Source organism: Tamandua tetradactyla, chromosome 3 (assembly GCF_023851605.1).
Source record: "Tamandua tetradactyla isolate mTamTet1 chromosome 3, mTamTet1.pri, whole genome shotgun sequence".
NCBI classification, from domain to species: domain Eukaryota; kingdom Metazoa; phylum Chordata; class Mammalia; order Pilosa; family Myrmecophagidae; genus Tamandua; species Tamandua tetradactyla.
In genome coordinates, this window is record NC_135329.1 from 43,709,033 (window position 1) to 43,730,169 (window position 21,137).

The 21,137-nt window shown below is 35.4% G+C and overlaps 1 non-coding gene across 1 annotated transcript; it reads right to left on the minus strand.

Moving 5' to 3' along the window:
* Positions 1 to 280: 280 nt before the first annotated feature.
* Positions 281 to 351, minus strand: TRNAE-UUC (transfer RNA glutamic acid (anticodon UUC)). The gene has a single exon. It is a non-coding gene; the product is annotated as a tRNA-Glu (tRNA).
* Between the last annotated feature and the right edge of the window lie 20,786 nt (positions 352 to 21,137).

Here is a 21,137-nt window from a genome sequence, read left to right on the forward strand (position 1 = left end):
GTCTTACTTATTTGCAACATCTCTCTCTTTTTGCTTTTGTCTGTCTAGCTAACATGCTGTAGATTTTAATGCTCTTCTCAGAGAACGAACTTTTGATCTTATTGATTCACTCCATTTTTTTTGTTTTCCATTTTATTAATTTTTGCTATAATCTTTGTTATTTCCTTCCTTGTGCTTGCTGTAGGATTAGTTTGCTGTTCTTTCTCCAGTTTCTCCAGCTGTTCAGTTAGGTCACTGATTTTAGTTCTTTCCTTCTTTTTTGGGGGGGAGGGGTAGGGGGTGCATGGCCCGGGAATTGAACCCGGGTCTTCCACATGAAAGGTGAACATTCTACCACTGAACCACCCATGCACCCTTTCCTCTTTTTAAATGTAGGCATTTAGGGCTAGGAATTTCCCTTTCAGCACTGCCTTCATTGCATTTCATGAGTTTTGTATGTTGTGTTCTCATTTTCATTTGTCATGAGATACGTACTGATTTCTCTTTCAATTTCTTCTTTGACCCACTGATTAAGGTGTGTTGTTTAACCCCATATATCTGTGCATTTTCCAATTCTCTATTTGTTACTGATTTCCAACTTTGTCCCAATGTGATCAGATAAAGTATTTTGCATGACTTCAATCTCTTTAAATTTATTAAGACCTATTTTGTGTCCCAGCATATGGTTCATACTTGAGAATTTTCCATGAGCACTTGAGAAGAGTATGTATCCTGCTGTTTGGGGATGCAGTGCTTAAAACATGTCTATTGGGGCTAGCTCATTTATCATTTTGTTTAGACTCTCTGCTTCTTTATTGATCCTATGTTTATTTGTTGTCTCTATTGGAGAGAGTGGTGTGTGCAATCTCCCACTGCTATGGTAGAGTCATCCATTACTCCTTTAATTTTGCCAGTGTTTGCCTCATGTACTTTGAAGCACCTTGATTAGGAACCTAGATATTTATTAAGGTTATTTTTGTTGAATTGTCCCTTTTGGTGCTATACAATATCTTTCTTTATCTCATAACATTTTTGCATTTAAATTCTATTGTCTCTGATATCAGTATAGCTACCCCAGCCTTTCTTTTGGTTACTAGTTGCATGGAATGTCTTTTTTCATCCTTTCATTTTCAACTTACTTGCATTTTGGGAGTCTAAAATGACTCTTTTGTAAACATCATATAGAGAGATCATATTTTCTAATCCATTCTGCAAATCTGTGTATTTTGATTGAAGAGCTTAATCCATTAACATTCAAAGTTATTATTTTAAAGGCAGTTCTTGATTCAACCTTCATATCCTTTGGTTTTTATTTGTCAGAGTGTCTCTCTCTCTCTCTCTCTCTCTCTCTCTCTCTCTCTCTCTCTCTCTCTCTCTCTCTCTCTCTTTCTCCTTTAAGTCACCCTTACTATTATTCTTCAGTTCTGCACCCTCCTCCAGACCTCTCTCTCTCCTGTTCCTTTCTTTTCATTCTGCAAGACACCTGTTAATAGTTGAGGGCAGTTCTCATTAATGAACTCTCTCAGCTTCTGTTTATCTGTGAATATTTTAAACTCTCCCTCATGTTTGAAGGACAACTTTGCTGGATAAAGAATTCTTAGGCAATGATTTTTCTCTTTCAATATCTTAAATATATCATAGCACTGCTTTCTTGCCTACATTGTGTCTGATGATAAATCAGGACTTACTCTTATCTCATCTCCCTTGTATGTGTTGAATCATTTTTCTCTTGCTGCTTTCAGAATTTTCTCCTTTTCTTTGGCATTTAACAGTCTGATTACTATGTGCCTTGTAGTGGGTCTATTCAGATATAGTCTGTTTGAAAGATGTTAGGTTTCTTGGATTTGCATATTTGTGTCTTTTACAAGGGTTGGGGAATTTCAGCCATTATTTCCTCAAATAGTCTTCCTGACCCCTTTCTCTTCTCTTCTCCTTCTGGGACACCCATGATGCATACATTTGAGTGCTATGTGTTGTCAATAATTTCCCTGAGACCTTGCTCAAATTCTTCCTTTGTTTTTCTCCATTTGTTCTATTGTCTGCTTAAATTTGGTTAACCTGTCTTCTAGATCACTGATTCTTTCTTCTATCTTTTCAAATTCTGCTGTTGTGTGTCTCCAATATATTTTTAATTTCATCTACAGTGACTTTTATTTCCATATTATTTTTCTATGAATTCTTTCAAATTCTTCTCTATGCTTTTCTAGTGTCTTCCTATATCTTTTTATACATGTTTTCCTTCATTTCTGAAAATTGATTCTGAAAGATCTGTTTGCCCATCTTTGATTAGTTGTTCCAGATTCCATATCTCCTCTAACTTTTTGATCTATTCCTTTGGCTGGGCTATTTCTTCTTGAGTTTTAGTATGTCATGTGACTTTTGGCTATCTGGTCATCTGACTATATGAGTGTATTCTGGAGGTCAATTTCTCTTTCCTGTCTAGAACTTAGTTTTGCCTGGGTTTGCATTGGGGTACTGCTTTGACAGTGGGTCAACCATATTTTTCAGCCCCAATGGGGCAGCATACCCTTTCAAAGATTGTAGTGGGATAGGGTCTGGAGAAGCTCTGAAATGCCCTGTATTTCCTCTGCACTTTCAGCCTTCCCATAAGAGGGTGCTGTTCAGTGACTTAATCATCCTCAGAAGTGGTTTGCCTCCTGGAGCCCTGGCAGTGTCTAACTAGACAGGGCTGAAACTGCGGGGTACCTGTGCCCTCACTTCACCAGCCAAGATCTGGCTCTGTGTGGGACTGTGTACCCCACTGTACTTGCAGCAGAGGACTCCCCCAGCTACCACAGTCTGCAGTCATCTTCCAGCAAGAATTTGGTCTCTAGCTGCTGTTTTCCTTTAAGGTAAGGGATGGGCACCAGTACCCAGAACTGGAAACACTCTTTGTCCATGTTCTTTCAGACTCTTCATCCTTCACTTACCCAGGCCTTGAAATGTCTCACCCTGTATCCCAGGTCCCCACACAGTTGATTTCATTAGTTTCTCCCTGACTGCTTGCTGCTTTCAGGGAAGATTTTGTAGTTACCTCCCTGACTCTCCATTTTGGGAACTCTTCCTTGTTACCCTTTTGCATTCCATCCTCCCATGCAGCTTAAGTCCTGTCATGGATCTCCTTGGGCTTGGGTCTCTGTGTCTGAATATTGGTGTGAGATATTTTATAGTCTGTTTCCCCAGTGAAAGGTGGGAGGATCCTGGCTGCTACCTCTGTGCACTTCCCAAGGTGTGTGAGACCAAATGAGGGGGAGAGGATAGAGGTTTTCTACTTGATGTTTTTCTCTTTCTTTGATTCAGCATTTATGGGATGGTTCTCCAGTATGTACCTTCCTCCCCCATGATTCATTTTCAGTTAATTTTCATGAAAGATGGAAGGTCCGTATCCAGATTCAGTTTTTTTTTTCACATGGATGTACAATTATTCCATCACTTTTGTTGAAAGGATTATCCTTTCTTTCTTGCATTGCTTTTGCTCCTTTGTCAAAAATCAGTTGACTTATTTGTTTGGGTCTATTTCTGGGCTCTTTGGTATTGTGTCAGCTATTCTGGATATTTTCTCTTTCTTTATCAGGTGTAGAATTAGTTTGTCAATATCCACAAAACAGCTTTTTGTAATTGTGTTGAATTTATATATTCAGGTTCTCACAATTGAGTATGATGTTAGCTGTAAGTTTTTGTCAATGTTTTCTATCAAGCTGAAGCTCTTCCCTGTATTCTTACTTTACCAAGTTTTGTTATCATGAAAAATGTTAGGTTCTATCATCTGCTTTTATTGCATCATTCAGTATGACCATATGATTTTTTAAAGTCTATTGATGTGGTGGGTTATATTAATCGATTATTTTTGTATGCTGTATGGTGGGGACACATTTCATAATTTTTCCATGTGAATATACCATTATTGTAGAACCATTTGTTGAATTTTTTATTTGTTTGTTTGGGAAGTGCATGTACTCAGAATCAAACCTGGGTCTCCTGCATGGTGGGTGAGAATTCTACCACTGAACTACCCTTGCAACCTGCTTAATTGATTTTTGAGCTTTAATACCTGGGATAAATCACACTTGGATGTGCTGTTAATTCTTTCTAAACATTATTGGATTCAATTTGCTAATATTTTGTTGAGAATGTTTGCATCTATATTTATGAGAGATGTTAGTTTGTATTTTTCCTTTCACTTATGTCTGTGTCTGGTTTTGATATTAGAGTTAAGAGGTTTTCCCTCTGATTCTATTTTCTAAAAGAGAATGTAAAGAACTGGCAACAGTTCTACCTTAAATGTTTTGTAGAATTCACGACTGAAATCATCTGGGTCTATTTTATTTTATTTTTCTGAGTCTGAAAGTTATTAATTACTAATTCAATTTATTATAATTATTTTAATTATTATAATAGATATATATCAATCCAGATTATCTATTCCTCATTATTTGAGTTTTGGTTTAGTGTCTATCAAAAAATTGGTCAATTTCATCTAAGTTATCAAATTTGTGAACCCTATAGTGTTGCTCATAATATTCTTTATTATTGTTTAGGTGTTCATGAGATTAATAGTGGTTGGCTTTTACAGTTTTGATATTAGTAAATTGTGTCTTGTCTCATTTTTTCTTGGTTAGCCTGGCTCAAGGTTTATTAATTTTATACTTTCAAAACCAGCTTTTGGTTGCATTGATTTTCTTTGGTATTTTTCTGTGTTTTCTATTTTACTGATATATGCTCTCATTTTTTACTGTTTGCTTTAGGCTTAAATTGTCCTGCTTTCTCTACTTTCATGAGGTAGAATTTTAGGCATTAGATCTTTCTTCTTTTCTCACATATGCATTTAATGCTATAAATTTCCCTATAAACACTGATTTTACAACATCTCAAGAATTTTAATGACATTTTATTGTCATTTATTTCAACATATGTTAAAATTTCTCTTGAGACTTATTCTTAGACCCATTTGTTATTTAATAGTGTTTTGATTATTTTCCAAGTAGTTTGGAGGTTTTTCAGCTGTCTTTCTCTTACTGATTTCTAGTTAAATTCAATTGTCACCTGAAATCATACTCTGCATGATTTTTAATCTTTTATATTTGAAAAGATGCATTTTATGACATAAAATGTGGTCTATCTTGGTCAATGTTTCATGAAGGGTTAAGAAGAATGTGCATCTAGCCATTTTTGGAGGAAGTGTTCTGTAAATGTAAATAAAATCAATATCTTGGTGCTGTTGTTTAAGTCGACTATATCTTTATTTTCTCCTTGGCTAACATATCAAGAAAATTCTTGAAGCCTCCAAATATAATAAAGGGTTTGTCTATTTCTCATTGCAGTACTATCAGTTTTTGCTTCATATATACTGATGGAATACTGATAGGTGCAAACATGTTAAGAATTGTTTTTCTTTACTTGGAGAATTAGCTCCTTTGTCATTATCCCTGAGGACTTTCCTTGTTCTGAAGTCTGGTGTCCCAGTATGAAACTTGTTGTGTACTCCAGAAAAGCCATGTTCTTTAATCCTCATTCAGTATTGCTGGGTGTTATCTTTTTTATTGTTTCCATGGAGATGTGACCCACCCAATTGTGGGTGGTAACTTTTGATTAGGTGGTTTCCATGGAGATGTGTCACCACCCATTCAAGGTGAGGTTGCTTACTGGAGTCCTTTAAGAGGGAACCATTTTGGAAAAAGCTTCAGTGCCAACAGAGCCCACATAGCCAAAGACCTTTGGAGATGAAAGAAAATGCCCCCTAGGGAAGCCATTGAAGAAGCCAGGAGAGAAAGCTAGCATATGTTGCCATGTGCCTTTCCAGCTGACAGAGGTGTTCTGGATGGCATTAGCCTCTCTTGAGTGAAGGAAGTTCTTTCTTGGTGCCTTAACTTGGACATTTTTGTAGCCTTTGGAACTATAAAATTGCAACTTAACAAATTCTCCTTTTTAAAAGCTGTTTCATTTCTGGTACATTGCATTCTAGCAGCTTAACAAACTAAAATACCCCATTTGTCTGAAATTAAAACAACTACTCCAATTTTCTTTTGATTAGATCTTTCTCCATCTCTTATCTTTAATCAATCAGTGTCTCTATATTTAAAGTAGGTTTCTTGTAAGCAACATAAAACTTTGTCTTTTTTTTTTTAATTCACTTTGACAACCTCTGTCTTCTAATTGAGGTGTTTAGACCATTCATATTTAAAGTAACAAATGATATAGTTGGATTAATATCCACCATGTTTGTAACTGTCTTTTTACTCATTGCCCTTGCTCTTTGTTTTTTTATCCTCTCTTTTTTCTTATTTGATTTTAATTAAATATTTTATACATTTTATTTTACTCCATTCTCTCCCTTTTCTCAAAAATAATTTTCAAAATTTCTCAAAAATTTTAACTTTATAAAATTATGGCATATCTTATGCTTGCAATATAAGTTTATAACTAATCTAAGTCCATTTTCAAATAACTACCAGTTCACATGTAGTGCAGTCATTTTATATCAGAGTATTCTCACTTCCTTCCTCCCATCCCTTATAACATTGCGGTCACTCATTTCACTTATCTATATGTTTATCCACCCAATAAATTGTTACCATTATTTTAAATAAATGGTTTTCTATTAGATCAATTAATAAAAAGAAAAATAAACTTTTGATCTGTAAACTATTTATTCTCTGACACTCTTCTTTTCATTATGTGGATCTGAGTTTCAGACCTAAATGTCTTCTTTTTCCCTAAAGGGCAAATACCTATTCTTTTAGGGCAGGTCTTCTGGCACTGAATTCCCTCAGTTTTTGTTTTTCTAAGAATGTTTATTTATTTCTCCTTTAATTGTGAAGGATGATTTCACTTGATATAGAATTCTAGGTTAGTGGATATTTTTCCTTTCAATACTTTAAATATTGAATTCCACTTTTTTCTAGCTTGCATGGTTTCTGATGATAAATCTGACGTAATTTCTACCCTTGTTCTTCTAGAGATGAGGTTATTCATTCTTCCTCTAGTTTCTTTTAATATTTTATCTTTGTCTTAAGTTTTCTGCATTTCAAAAATGATAAATTTAAGTGTGGATTTTGATATTTATGCTGATTAGTGTTCTTTCATCTTCCTGGATCTGTGGTTTTGTGTCTGTTATTAATATTGGGAACGTCTCAGCTATTATTACTTCAAATATTACTTTTACTTTATTAATTCTTTCTTCTTAAGTTCTGCTGTTCCAATTACATGTATGTTGCATGTTTTGAAATTGCTCCACAGATCTTGGAATTTCTGTTGTGTATTTTATTTCCCCCTTTTTTCAATTTCAGTCTGAGAAGTTTCTATTGACATATCTTCAGGTTCACTGATCCTTTCTTTGGTGATGCCCAATTTACTGCTGAACCCATCAAAGATATTCCTTTCCACAATAGTATTTTTTTACTTCTAGCATTTCCTTTTGCTCCTTTCTCAGAATTTCCATCTCTCTACTTATATTACCCATTAATTCATGCAGGCTATCTACTTTTTCCATTAGAGTCTATAACATATTAATCAGTTATTTTAAATTCCTCATCTTATAATTTTAAAATCCTTGACATTTGTGTGTTTGGATCTGATGCTTGCTTTGTCTCTTCAGACTATGTATTTTCTTACCTTTACCATGTCTGGTAAATTTTTGTTGAAAGCCCAATATAATGTATCAGGTAATAGGAAATTGTGGTAAATAAGCCTTTAAAGTAAAGTTTTGTGTTAATTTTACTAATAGTTGGGCAGGGTTTAATATTTGCTGTGGATGTAGTTGTCAGAAGCTTCTGTCTCCTCTAGTTTCTTGTTTTGTCTCCCCTATTGTCTTTGGGTTTCCTTATGTAGTCCTCCTTAGAGAGTGTGTGCCTTGTAACTCTTTAAGATGTTATTGTACTGGAGCCAAGTTAGTGTGGTGGTATGTTTTTTGGAGAGGAAGCATTCTATAATCTTAGATTAAATTTCAAGCTTTTAATGACCTGTGTTAGTGGAATTATGATATTGTTATGGAATATACAGAACAAAATAAAATCAGCAGGGGAAGAAACTAACAGTAGCAACCAGAGCCCTAGTAATGCAATTGAGTTTGGGGAGAGCACTTGAGTTGTATCTGGAGATGATGTCCATGCCATAGAATAGAAATCAACTTGCATTACTTGAAAAGTCTATACAGAGGAATATGGAAGGAAGTAATGACTCAGAAGTTCAACAGTCAGTCATGGCTCATTCCTTACACACCCTTTGGGTACTACTGATGGCCTAACATCTTTTCAGGATGCTTAGATGTTGATGCTACTTTGTGTTAGTTCAGAAACTAAGAAATAAGGAGACGGGGGGAAGAAAAACTGGCAAACGTTGAGTAGACTTTTTTTATCTGTTAGAACCAAATATGTATTTCTAAGAACAAATGGACATTTTACAAAATGACCATATTATCATTCCATGGTGGAAACCTAGAGGATATGAGCCCACAAGGACTTTCTAGTAGTCTGTAGCATTCATCAGAACCTTCCCAAACTTGCCTCACTGGGAGAAAAAAAACAAACTGTGTCATATTTACCTGGCTGCACCATGATGACACATTTCTGGCTCTGGGGTTAACTGCTGTCTCTCAGTGGGTAGTGTGTCTCCTTCTGCTTCTTTTGCCACTATAAATGCTGCTTCCAGTCTAAAATCTGTTCAGTGCCTTTATTATAATTCCCACTGGGAAATACCAACCCAAACCAAGCTCTATATTTCTTCTATCCAGTAATTTATTCAGCAAATGGGACTTTCTTCTATTATGTGTGATATACTTCTGGTTGTGGGTAATACAAAGATGAATCATGTCAAGGGATGCCCAAGTGGATTCCCTGGGGACAAGAAAGAAAAGATCAGAGTATCTATTTATATTATACTTATTTAGTATATTACCCTTTCTTAAGATTATGTATTTATAGATTTTATAATGCTTTTAAAATATAGATAATTTATTAACAGTATTTTATGCATACAACTTAGAGCATATAGATAAAATTACTTTAGTCTAATTCTATGCTTAGAAGTTTTACTGATAAAAGTGCACATTCTAAACCTTTGGCAAATGGAAGGAGATGATCACTTAAGAAATAGAAATCCAGGGTAAAACCATAAACCAGCTAGCACCCACAGACATCTGTAGAACATCCCATCCAACAAGAGAAGAATACACATTACTCTCAAGTGGAAATAGAACATTCATCAAGAGATACTGTGATGGTTTGGGGGCTTTGTGGCCTCCAGACAATCATGTTCTTAAAGTTAATCCATTCCTGTGTGTGTAAACTTATTGTGGGTGGACACTTTTGATTAGTGGCATGCCCAGGTGGTTCTTAATTCTCTTACTGGAGTCCATTATAAGAGAATGAAATTTAGAAAAATAAACAGAGAGAAAGACACATAAATAGAGAGGGAGTATCTAAAACCAGAAACCGGAAGTAACAAAACCCAGAAGAGAAGAGAGAGATAAGAGGCCACAACGTACTTTGCCATGTGACAGAGGAGTTCCAGATTGCTGGTAGCCAGTTTCTGGGGAGAAAGCATTGCCTGTTGATATCTTCATTTGGACATTTTCATGGCCTCAGACCTGCAAGTTTCTAAGTTAATAAAACCCCATTGTAAAAGTCAACCTATTTTATGCTATCTGCATTTCAGCAGTTTTAGCAAACTAAAACATATACCATATGCTATCTCCTAAACTAGCCTCAATAAATTTAAAAGGATTGAAATCATGCAAAGTATAGACTCTATCCACACTGAAATGAGATTTAAAAGCAATAACAGAAAAAAATGGGAAAATTAAGAAATATGCAGACATTAAACAACACACTCATAAATAACTAGTATGTCTAGGAGGAAACCACAAAGTAAATTAGAAAATACTTTAAGATGAATAACAACAACTACAAAAAGCAGCAAAACTTTATGGAATACCTCTAAAGCAGTAGTTATAAGAAAAAGAAGAAAAGTATCAAATTAAAACTTAGCCTTCCACTATAAGAACTGAAAGATGAAAAGAAAACTAAACCTAAAGCAAGCAGAAGAAAAGCAACAATAAATATTAGAGTGAAATAAATGAAAGAGAATAGAAAATCTCTGATAACTCCAAATTTGGCTTTTTGAAAAAAATCAGCAACACTGACAAACCTTTAGCTAGACTGACAAAAATTAAAACAAAAAGACTGAAATTACTGAAATCAGGAAGGAAGAAAAAAAAAGACATCATTACTGACCTTAAAAAAAATGGTGAAGAAAGAATATGAATAACCATATGCACACGAATTAGACAATATGTATAAAATGGAGAGATTTCTTGAAAAACACAAACTAACAAAACTGAGTAAAAAAAAAAGAAAGAAAACCTCTATAGACCAATAACAAGAATATATTGAATTAGTAACTTTTTAAATATAGGCTTATCACAAAGAAAGTCAGGGCAGATGGCTTTCCTAGCAAACTCCACTGAACATTTGAAGAAGAATTAATACCAGCTTTTCAAAAAAATTTCAAAAGATAGAAGAGGAGGTAACACTCCTTAAATCATTCTATGAAGCTAGTATGACTCTGACATCAAAACCAAAGGTATCACAAGGAAGGTGAACTATGAGCCAATATCTTTTATGAACAGTATGGTAGGCTGAATGATGGATTCCAAAGATACCTAGATTCTAATTTCTAGAACCTGTGAATTTACCTTTTACATCAAAAGTGACTTTGTAGATGTGGTTAAATTAAGGATCTTGAGATGGGGACATCACCCTGGATTATCTGAGTGGAATGTGAATGCAATCGCAATTGTCCTTATACAAGTGAGGCAGAGGGAGTTTTGTGGACATAAGTGAAGAAGGGAATGTGACAGTGGCAAAGAGATTGAAGGGAGGTGGCCACAAACTCAGGAATGCCAACAGCCACCAGAATATCTTAGAGCTGAAGGATGGATTTTCTCCTGTGAAATATCACAGGGATAATCAATAAATCATAAATACATAGCAAAATAGAATAGACCCACATATAAACTCTTAATTTGGGACAAATGTAGCACTGCAAATCAGTGGGCAAAGGATGCTGGGCCAATGTGGTATTTTCAGGAAAATAATTAATATTAACTCCTACCCAACAATTTCAGATGGGTCATAGATCTAAATTTGGAAGATGAAATAAAAAACTTATGGATGATAAAATGAAGAATACTTTCATAACTTTGGTGGACTATACAAACACTATTTATAATTAAAGAAAATATTTCTAAGTTAAAAATAAAATTAGAAACTTCATTCCACAAGACATTATGAAGAACAATAAAATGCAAGCCATAGAATGGTAGATGATATTTACAATCATATAACTAATAAAGGATTTTTAGGCAGAATAGAGAGAGAACTACGAATAAGAAAAAGGCAGACAACCTAATCTAAAATAAAATGCAAAATCATGAACATGTCTTCAAAAAAGAGAGTATCAAAATAGCACATTAATATATAAAAAACAAATTAATCAAATAGCAAATTGATGTATGAAAATATATTCAATTTCATGTATCAAGGAAATGCAAAATAAAATCACAATACAATAGTATCACAAATGCGTCAGAAACAACTAAATAAATAAATACTGATGGAGAGGATGGAGAGCGATGGGGAAGATAGGGGTCTACTGGAACTGCCAAATACTGCTGTTGGGAGATTAAATTGGCAAAATCATATTGGAAAACTGCTTAGTATTCTTTACTAAAGCTGAGGATACTCATACCCTATGACCAAGCAACTCAACTCCTAGGTAAAATACAAACCTAACAGAATTGCATACATATTGTGTACCAAAATATTGCCTAATATTCATACCAGGACTTAAAAGCCTGCTAATGGAAATAACCCAAATGTCCGTCAACAGTAGAAATATTAAGTAAATTGTGCGATATTCTCACAATAGAATACCATACGGCGATGAACTTATCAAAATGCTACATCCAATGTAAAATATAGAGAAACCCTGAGTTGAGTTAGAGGAATGTGGAGTATTCCTTAAGACCAGAAATGATACTAAGGAGAGACAGGAACTAAGGCCTGATTAATACTGAGTTATCAATTATGATAAATCTGTTAGAGAACCTGACGGCACAGTGAAGCAGAAAAAGCAGGCAAAATGAAAGTCTAAGAAGCTGTGTAAAATTCTAGATGAATCCTTCTCATTCTTCTTTTCAATATTCTTAGAACAAGAGATTCACAACATATTCCTCTAACTTGCAACTAAAAGCCAACATTGGGACCATCCAGAATGATGAAAGCTTACTCAAGGAATTCTCTCATTAATAACTGTTAATTTGATGAGTGGTGTTTTACTTTACTTTTTCCTGAGATTGTAATTAGAACAGATAAAAAGTCACAAAAGTTGATGGCTCCCCTTCCTCAATCATTCAGCAGTTTGGAGGGAGAATGCAGAAAAGACAGAGAGGATATGCTAATGAAGACAGAAAAATTAAAGCACCATTTAAATTTTTTCATAATGATCTAGAGTAGAAAATTTTGCCAAGAATATTCTTTTTTTTTCCTTTTTTCAAGGATATCCTTTTGTTTTTAGCATCAAGACCTTTCCCATTTTGGGTTAGAGAAACAACTCAATTCTTAAGTCCATTTTTTTTTCCTGAAGAATATTTAAGTGAGGTTCTTATTTTTGAGATACTGAAACAATAATGGAGAATTTTATTCCATGTGGATTTCCTCCATGATATTTCCTGAAAGCATTATTGGAAAAAATAGGGCCTAGAGTAGTCACATGAAGAAGGTAATCTGTCTCTAAGATAAGAGAAACAACAGGAAAAATTTTTCATCTATGAAGCCTAACCAATATAATTACATGATTATTTTCAAATAATCTTTGAATATCTAGTTAGGCTACACGTTTCTTCTTTAATTTAAAGAAATGAGATTGTGAGAAGTGTGAGTTTAATAAATATACCAGAAAATGTCTGTCGGAATATGCCTTGTCCTCCTTCAAAGTAATCCCTACAAGATGTAATGAATTCATTCCAATTGTAACGCCATAATTATTTTGGAGCTACTCATCTAGAGCAATTTAGAGCCTATAATATATTTTGAAAATCCTGCAACCATGACAATTAACTTTAGAATTTATTTACTGTTTGGAAGTAGCCAAAAAGTTATTTGGGGACAAGCTAACCAAAGCAATTACTAGGCCCTTCTCCAAAAAATTAATGTAAGTAAAATCAGCTAAATAAAATTATAATTGTTCAACAGGAGATTGCAAGGGTAGACATCCCAATTTGCTTTAGGTAAGGATTTATTTGTTCTTTTATGAAATAAATACGTATTGAACAGTTAACTACTAAGCCATTGTTCTGTTTGCTAGCTACAGGAATGCAATATACCAGAAACAGAATGGCTTTTAAAAAGGGGAATTTAATAAGTTGCTAATTTACAGTTCTAAGGCCGAGAAAATGTCCCAATTAAAACAAGTCTATAGAAATGCCCAATCAAAGGCATCCAGGGAAAGATACCTTGGTTCAAGAAGACTGATGAAGTCCAAGGTCTCTCTCATCTGAGAAGGCACATGGTGAACACAGTCAGGGTTTCTCTCTCATCTGGAAAAGCTCACGGTGAGCACAGCATCATCTGCTAGCTTTCTCTCCTGGCTTCCTGTTCCATGAAGCTCCCCAGGAGGCATTTTCCTTCTTCATCTTCAAAGCACTGGCTGATGGACTCTCTGCTTCATGGTGCTGCAGCATTCTCTGCTCTCTCTGAATCTCCCATTCTCCAAAATGTTTCCTCTTTTATAGGACTCCAGTAAACCAATCAAGATTCAACCAAATGGGTGGAGACATGTTGTCATGTCTAACATGTCATGACTAATCCAGTTCGACAACCACTCTTGATTAAATCACATCTCCAGGGAGATGATCTAATTACAGTTTCAAACATACAATACTGAATAGGAATTAGAAGAAACAGCTGCCTTTACAAAGTGGGATTAGGATTAAAACATGGTTTTTCTAGGGTCCATACATCATTTCAAACCAGCAAAGTCACTCTTCAAACAGGACTGCTGAAGTAAGTCACCGTCCTATAGAGTCACAAAAAGTGGCTTATTTGGCATTAAAAAGCATTTCCTATTTTCTCAAAATAAAATATTTTCTTATAGATTCACTTCATATATATATATGAATATATATTCACTTCACATATATATATATGAATATGTGTGCATGTAAAGATGTAATATATAAAGATTATTCTGCTAAATTCAGAAGTGTCTTGCTTCTGATTAAGGATTACTAAAAGCTTAAGCAATATTAAGAATAAAATTAAATCAGAAGGAAAAAGTAGTGGAGAGGAATTGGTATTGATTTCAGGATTTAGATTAACAAATAGACATAGATTGCTTATTAAGAGTTATTTATATGAAAAGAAAGCATCATAAAACATCTCTTACATGTTTTAATTTTAGTGTGTACATGTTATTTTATGTTTTAATTTCATTGTGTAAAATACCTTGGGCTCAGATTTTTTGTAAGTGGCCAGTGAAAATAGTAAATATTTTTATGTGCAATGGGTACGTAAAACAGCAATTTGTATATTTTATATCACTTTAAAAGCAGATGTAAGATAAAAGCTTATTCCAGTAAAGCTCCACTGTGGTTTCACAGGAACTGCGTATGTTAAAATGTGATGAGAGAAGTCATTTGGCTGAGCAGATGTATTAGTATAAGTTCACTGGGCGTGAAGTTGCTCCTTGTTCCTGTCTTAGATCTGGACCTTCTAAGCTATGGCTTAGAACCAAATAACTATAAACCCTTTTCTAGTACTGGAGGATAAAGCTGATCTGATGATAAGAACCATTACAATTATTTTAATTATACTGCAGCATCTGAAATAAAAGAGTAAGCCTGCTGAATCTAGGGTTGGATTGAAGCTCTGGGTAGAACTGTCCAATCGAACTTTCTGCAGTGATGATAAAGTACATATGTGCTGTGTCTACCCCCGGCGCTGTGGCCAGTAAGCCCTTCAAATGTGGCTAGTTCACTAAAGACGTGCATTTTGAATTTTATTTGATTTAAATTTAAATAGCCAGACATGCTCACTCATCATATTAGATAACACAGTTGCACATCCTAAAGTTAATTCCAGTTTAACGAACGATATGATGCCAATTTATTCATAGTGTGTTGAAAATATTGTCCTAAGGATGAATTGATCATATTGGAGGAGTGATAAATATCAAGGAAAGTTGGCACAGATAAAATAAGTTAGTAAAATAGGAAAACACATCCAAGTTAATGAGTGGTGGTGGAGAAACAGAAGATAACATAAAGAGGAACGTATAGAATGTTTACTTAACCCATGAAAGGAGAAGAACACAGTTGGAGCTTGACTGAATAAATCAGAAGGTTTAATTGAGGCTGAAGAAGTCTTGCAACACTCACCTTCACTAGGTCCAGACCTTCCTCAGCTTGTAAGTAATTAACATACAATTTTAACATAATGAGAAAATCCACATACAAATGAAGTGATAGTAATTGCAAGTGGAGGAACTAATGGTTCACCCAGCTCTTTGTCCAGGGAGTTCTGTGGAGGAATTTGAGGAGTTTTTGCACTAAAGCAGGAAATCACTAAGGGAAAAATATGAGTTATATATGAACTTCCTTACCTGGAAATTTCTTGAGCACTAAAGACCTGCTGAATTTCTGGAGATTTTGGTTTTGGGCACTGTAAGTAATTAACTAAGTATTTTTTAGCTCAGCAATGCCTGACCTCTCCTGTCCAATTCCAGTGTCTTATGGGCAGGAAACCCTGGAGGAAGTGGGGTAGATAATTCAACAATTCATGCTCTCACATTTTTTTTTTTTTTTTTTTGCATAAAGTATGAAGTTAGGGAGAAATTATCTTAGAATTCTTAGGGGATGAAGAATCTAAGATGTTATATTCCATTATTTCAAATCTGTTCCTAGAAAGAAAATTTTGACAGGTGTTTCTTACTATTATTTACATTTTAAATATTTCATGGTCTTGAAAGACATGGAGACATAGTAGTGCTAGTAACAGTACCAGTAAAACCAGATTAGTTGGACTCTAAAAATAAATAAAAATCCATTATATGCATATGCATACATACATATAAACATTTGACTTTAACTAAAATTCTTTCAAAGATGAATTTTCATCTTATTTTTGTAGCAAGATTATTTAGCAGACTGCAATTTTTAAAATATTATTTCTACTTTACATATGGGAAAACTGCAACCCAAAGAACTTTGTTCAAAATCACAAAACTAAGCAGTACAAGGGTAGCTCAGTGGTAGAATTCTCATCTGCCACGTGGGAGACTCATGTTCGATTCCTGGACCGTGCACCTCCTCCCCCCACCCCGTCCCCCCTAAAGAAAACACATAACCAGTAAAAAAGAGTCAAATCTGGAACCCCAATTTTTGAAAATCCTCTCCTTTTCTTTAGAGCTGAGCATGTGGTTTTATGTTGTAAGCCATCCTATTTCAAAAATCAGCATCCATGAATATACTAATGGGAATGGGCTCAATTTACATAGTTGTTCCCAATAAAAATCCATTGTTTGTTTCAAGTTTCTAGTTGTTTTGGTTTTTTTTCCACCACCATGGCCCTGGGAGCAATTACAAAATTTAATTTTAAAAGAGACAGTCCCTCCAACATGGTTCCTGAGAAACTGACCATTAAAAATTTAAAACCCGGTAGATGAAATGCTTCTGCATTTTTTTTTCCAATTAGCTACATAGCAGTAATTTAAGAATGATTATATTGCAGTACTAATTTAATTTCTGTTATTGTCATTCTCCTGCCAAAATTAAAGGTAATTTTTCAGTAAGTTCTTGACATATGGTTCACTATGAACCAAATAAGGGAATGAATAGTACAGGCTTATCTATGCTAATATCTCCCTCTGACCTTGGTTTCTTCTCTTGCAAAATAGTGGTATTGTGCTGTTCATCTGCCTCACAAAGATGGCAACAGAATTCAGAAACATAAATGGCCATTTGGATCATCAGATGAAGGTTGTTATAGGTTAATTAAGTCTATAAGGATCAGCATAGAGAGAAAACATTTGTACTCACTAAAGATAAAATTCTAACATAAATCCTGCTCCCTACTTCTACCCAAATTACCCATCTTTCAAGTATGGCTAATAGATGTAAAAAGGAATCAAACTAAACCAAAAAACAACTAAAACTTTTAAAACAGTCATGGGAGAAATAAAGCCTCAATTGTAGCACTGTATCAGATATGGCATACTTTCTAAAGAATAACATGGGCCCAGGCATGTGGTATTTTAGTTTGCTCAGATGCTCAAACAAATACCATGAAATTGGTCGGGTTGAACAATGGGGATTTATTTGTTCGCTCATGGTTTGAGGCTGGGAAAAAATCCAAATCATGGTGTCATTAAGGTAATGTTTACTTCCTGAAGACTGGCCTTCTGGGGTCCTCTGTCACATGGCAAGATACATCGTGGCATCTCTTGGTCCCTGCCTTCACTTCCAGGTTCATCTTCCTGCCTTCTGTGGCTTTCTCTCCCTCTGTCTGACTTTGATTCTGCTTATAAAGAATTTCAGTAATAGAATTAAGACCCGCCCTGATGGAGGTGGGCCACACCTTAACTTAAGTACCCTCATCAAAAAATTCTACTTACAATGGGCTCACACCTGAGTGGGGGTGGGGTCACCCACAGGAATGGAGTAGATTTAATAACATCTTTTTCTAGGGTACATACAGCCTCAAACGACCACACTCCATCAGGGACTCCCAAAAGACATGTTCTTTCTGTATGCAAAAGCCTTAGGTCATTTCAGGAACAATATTTAGTTGAAAATTTCATCAAAATCAGTCCTGTAACTACTTATTGAAGAGTGCTTTGAAAACTATTACTTTTTTTTATTTCTTTGCTTTGTATATGTGTTATACTATAATGAAAAATGTTAAAAAATTCAGTTAGGGGTGTGGTCTGTCCCGGGGACACAGGTCCCCTGTCTGTTGACCTGTGAAACCTAGAGAATGAGTTATCTGCTTTCAATATATAATGATAGGCATAGGATAAACATTTCCATCTCCATAGGGAGAAATTGGAAGGGGTCATGAGTTCCAGACAATTCTGAAACCCAGCAGAGCATACTGCATTAAATTTGAAGGTCTTAGAATCATCAATGGAATGATGTTTTGAACTCCAGGAATGAAAGAGTAGCAGCCCCACCCCTTCCAAGAAGCCATACTGTCCTACAACACTGGGATCAAGGCTCTCTAAGCATTGGAGCAGCAGCCAGACTCTACTTAAGTTCTCATAACAGTGGCATGGCAGCAATCTTCCTGAAGAAAAAGATGGAAGGCCCACTGAAACTATTATGTAACCCCCAAAAAGCCATGTTTTAATCCTGACCCAATCTTGTAGGGTCAGACCTTTTGTTTAGGGTTTAAACTTTGATTGTATTGTTTCATGGAGATGTGGGTCTTGATTAGTTTAGTAGAGTCATTTAAAAGGGAAACATTTTAGAGAAAACTCAGATGCAGACGTTTGGAGAACAGTTGCTTCAGAGCTAACAGAGACATGGATGTTTGGGGATTCTTGGAGTGCTGATAAGAAAGAGCAGATACCTAGACATGGGCAGAGTCTGGCAGATGTCACCATGTGCCTTCCCATGAAATGCTAAGCAAGTAGAACCCTGAGTTGTGTCCCAGAGAAGCTAAATGAAGATCCATAGAAGCCAAGTGAGGAACACCCACAGGAAACACACTGAAAGCAACATAGGCCCAGGAGTGAGGGATCAGCAAATGCCAGCCACGTGCTTTCCTGAGTGGCATCAGCCTTTCTTTGCTAACTTCTTGTTGGTGCCTTAATTTGGACATTTACTGAAAACTTGTAACATAAATAATTTCCTTTTTTCAAAGCCATTCTATTTCTGGTATATTGCATTCTGGCAGCATTAGCAAACTAATACACCCATCTTCTCCAACTGCCAGGGCAGACTCACCCTTTCCACACACATGGGTGGGCCTACCTTCTTGGCCCAAGAATATGTCTTGTGTCCAGACCTCAGCTTCCATGGTTTTTGAAGTGATTTTTCCTGTAATCTGTCACTTCTTTTCTCTGTCCCTTTTAGTCTAGGCTGGCAGTAGTTCCATTCATGCAGAAATTACACAAAAAAACCATACCAGTTTTACATGTAGTACACAGGGATCCAAACCATCAGACAAAAGAACTTTCTATAAATCCTTTCTGGAAAACTGCATTTCCAGTCCTGATTTCCCCAGTAATTGCTGACTTGTTCCATGTTCAAGGAAACCTTCACATTGGGCACTATTCTCTGGAAACTTGCTTTCCAGAAGTTTAGAATTTTATAAACCATCAATTTCTGGTTCCTTTGTGGCCAGAAACCAGTTCTCAGCTTATCCCTTTCCTCTCTCATTTCATTATAAGTTGCAGAGATAATCCACACTGCATTTTCCATATTTAGCTTGGAAATCTTCTCAGCTAAATGTCCAAGTTCAGCACTTTCAAGTTCTGCCATCCATCCAACATAAGAATTCAATTTTTCCAGGTTTTCTGCCATTTTTAAAACAAGGCTCATCTTGATCTAAATATATCAGTCATTAGTCAAGATTCATTTTATGACTTTCCATTGTTCAGGCTGTCTTTAATAACCCTCTATATAATTTTGCAATGTTCATCATATGGTTCTTCTCCATTTCCTACTGATTTTTTATATATATATTATATTCTTTATGCTATTTTGAAGTTTTTTCATGTTTATACATGTGTTTGCATATTTGTGTTAATTAGATAGCTTTGTTTATAAAAATTAGCCACAAACTGGCTACTGGCAGCAAAACAAGAACTGCATTTAAAAGATGTAATGGACCTCAAAGATCTGAAGGAAAACATGAGAATTGGATTTCAGAAAGATCAATAACCAGAGCATGTGGTAAGAATGGATAAACTTACTTTCAGGGCACTGCTATTGGTATGAGTGAAATTCAAATGTATTCTTTCTCTTTGTCACTTAATCCAAGATTTACATTCCAGGAAAAGGCATTTAATAAGGCTTACTTGGAGCATATGCCTTTGCAGGAGCAAAATGTTGATGGCATCTGTTTGATGGTACCACTAAGGCAATGAATGAAGGCTAATCATTTGTTTGTAAGGCAGTGGTTCCCCCAAAAAAGGAAGATGGACACAGGACAGGCAATGGCAATACAACAAATATTCAGGAGCACTTCTCACCAGTGTTTCTGTGTAACGCAATCTTAGTCACGCATTATCTGACCTGTTGTTTTTGTCGGTTTATTTTTCCAGCTCAATGGATAGTTTGTAGTGGACTTTGCTTGACACATAGTTTTAGTGAAACAGTTGAGAATGAATCCTAATTCCCTAGGGATCATCAAAACACCTGGGACATGATTCCCTGGACCTCATTGTACAGATAGAACAGTGAACTTCTCTTTGGACGTGAAAGTTTCTGTACTCTAAAAGCTTACATGATCTGACAACACCTAACAGTTTGGGGCAGGAGTGGCAGGGGAGAAAACACACATTATTGATCAGAAAAGTGCAGAATGTCCAGTTGTGAAAAAATATGGAGTTAAAAATTTAGAAGAAATTTTAAATATAATTTAGGATGCTGTGTACTTAGGTGGTGGAGCATATAATCCACTGAATTGGTTTTCAGGAATTATTAGAAATCTCTAGATATTCTAAAGGCAAGGAATAAAGGATTTGTTTACCCACTGACCACATTTTCAGTTTTGTAAAACCAAACCAAACCTTTGCTCTGCTGAGATATGGGCTGCTATGTGTGACTCAGTGAGGGTACTCAGGAAGCCCAGGTTGACAGATGAAACAATGGCACAAAATTTGGCCAGACAAGCAGGGGCCAAGACATCTTTGAGCAAATGATTTAAATTGTGGGCAAGGCCAGAACAATGAGCTACAGAGTGATAATTACGGTTTACTCACTCAGCTGAAGGTATGTTGTCTTGAAAGCACCTTTGGAATAAGTGTACAGAAAGAGAATTAATCACAAAGAAAGAAAGAAGATCATTGGAACAGGAATTACTCATGTCCTGAGTGACAATTGAATAAAAAATAAAAAAACAGGTACAGAAAGAGCTGGAGAGGCTTTTGTTTGGCAC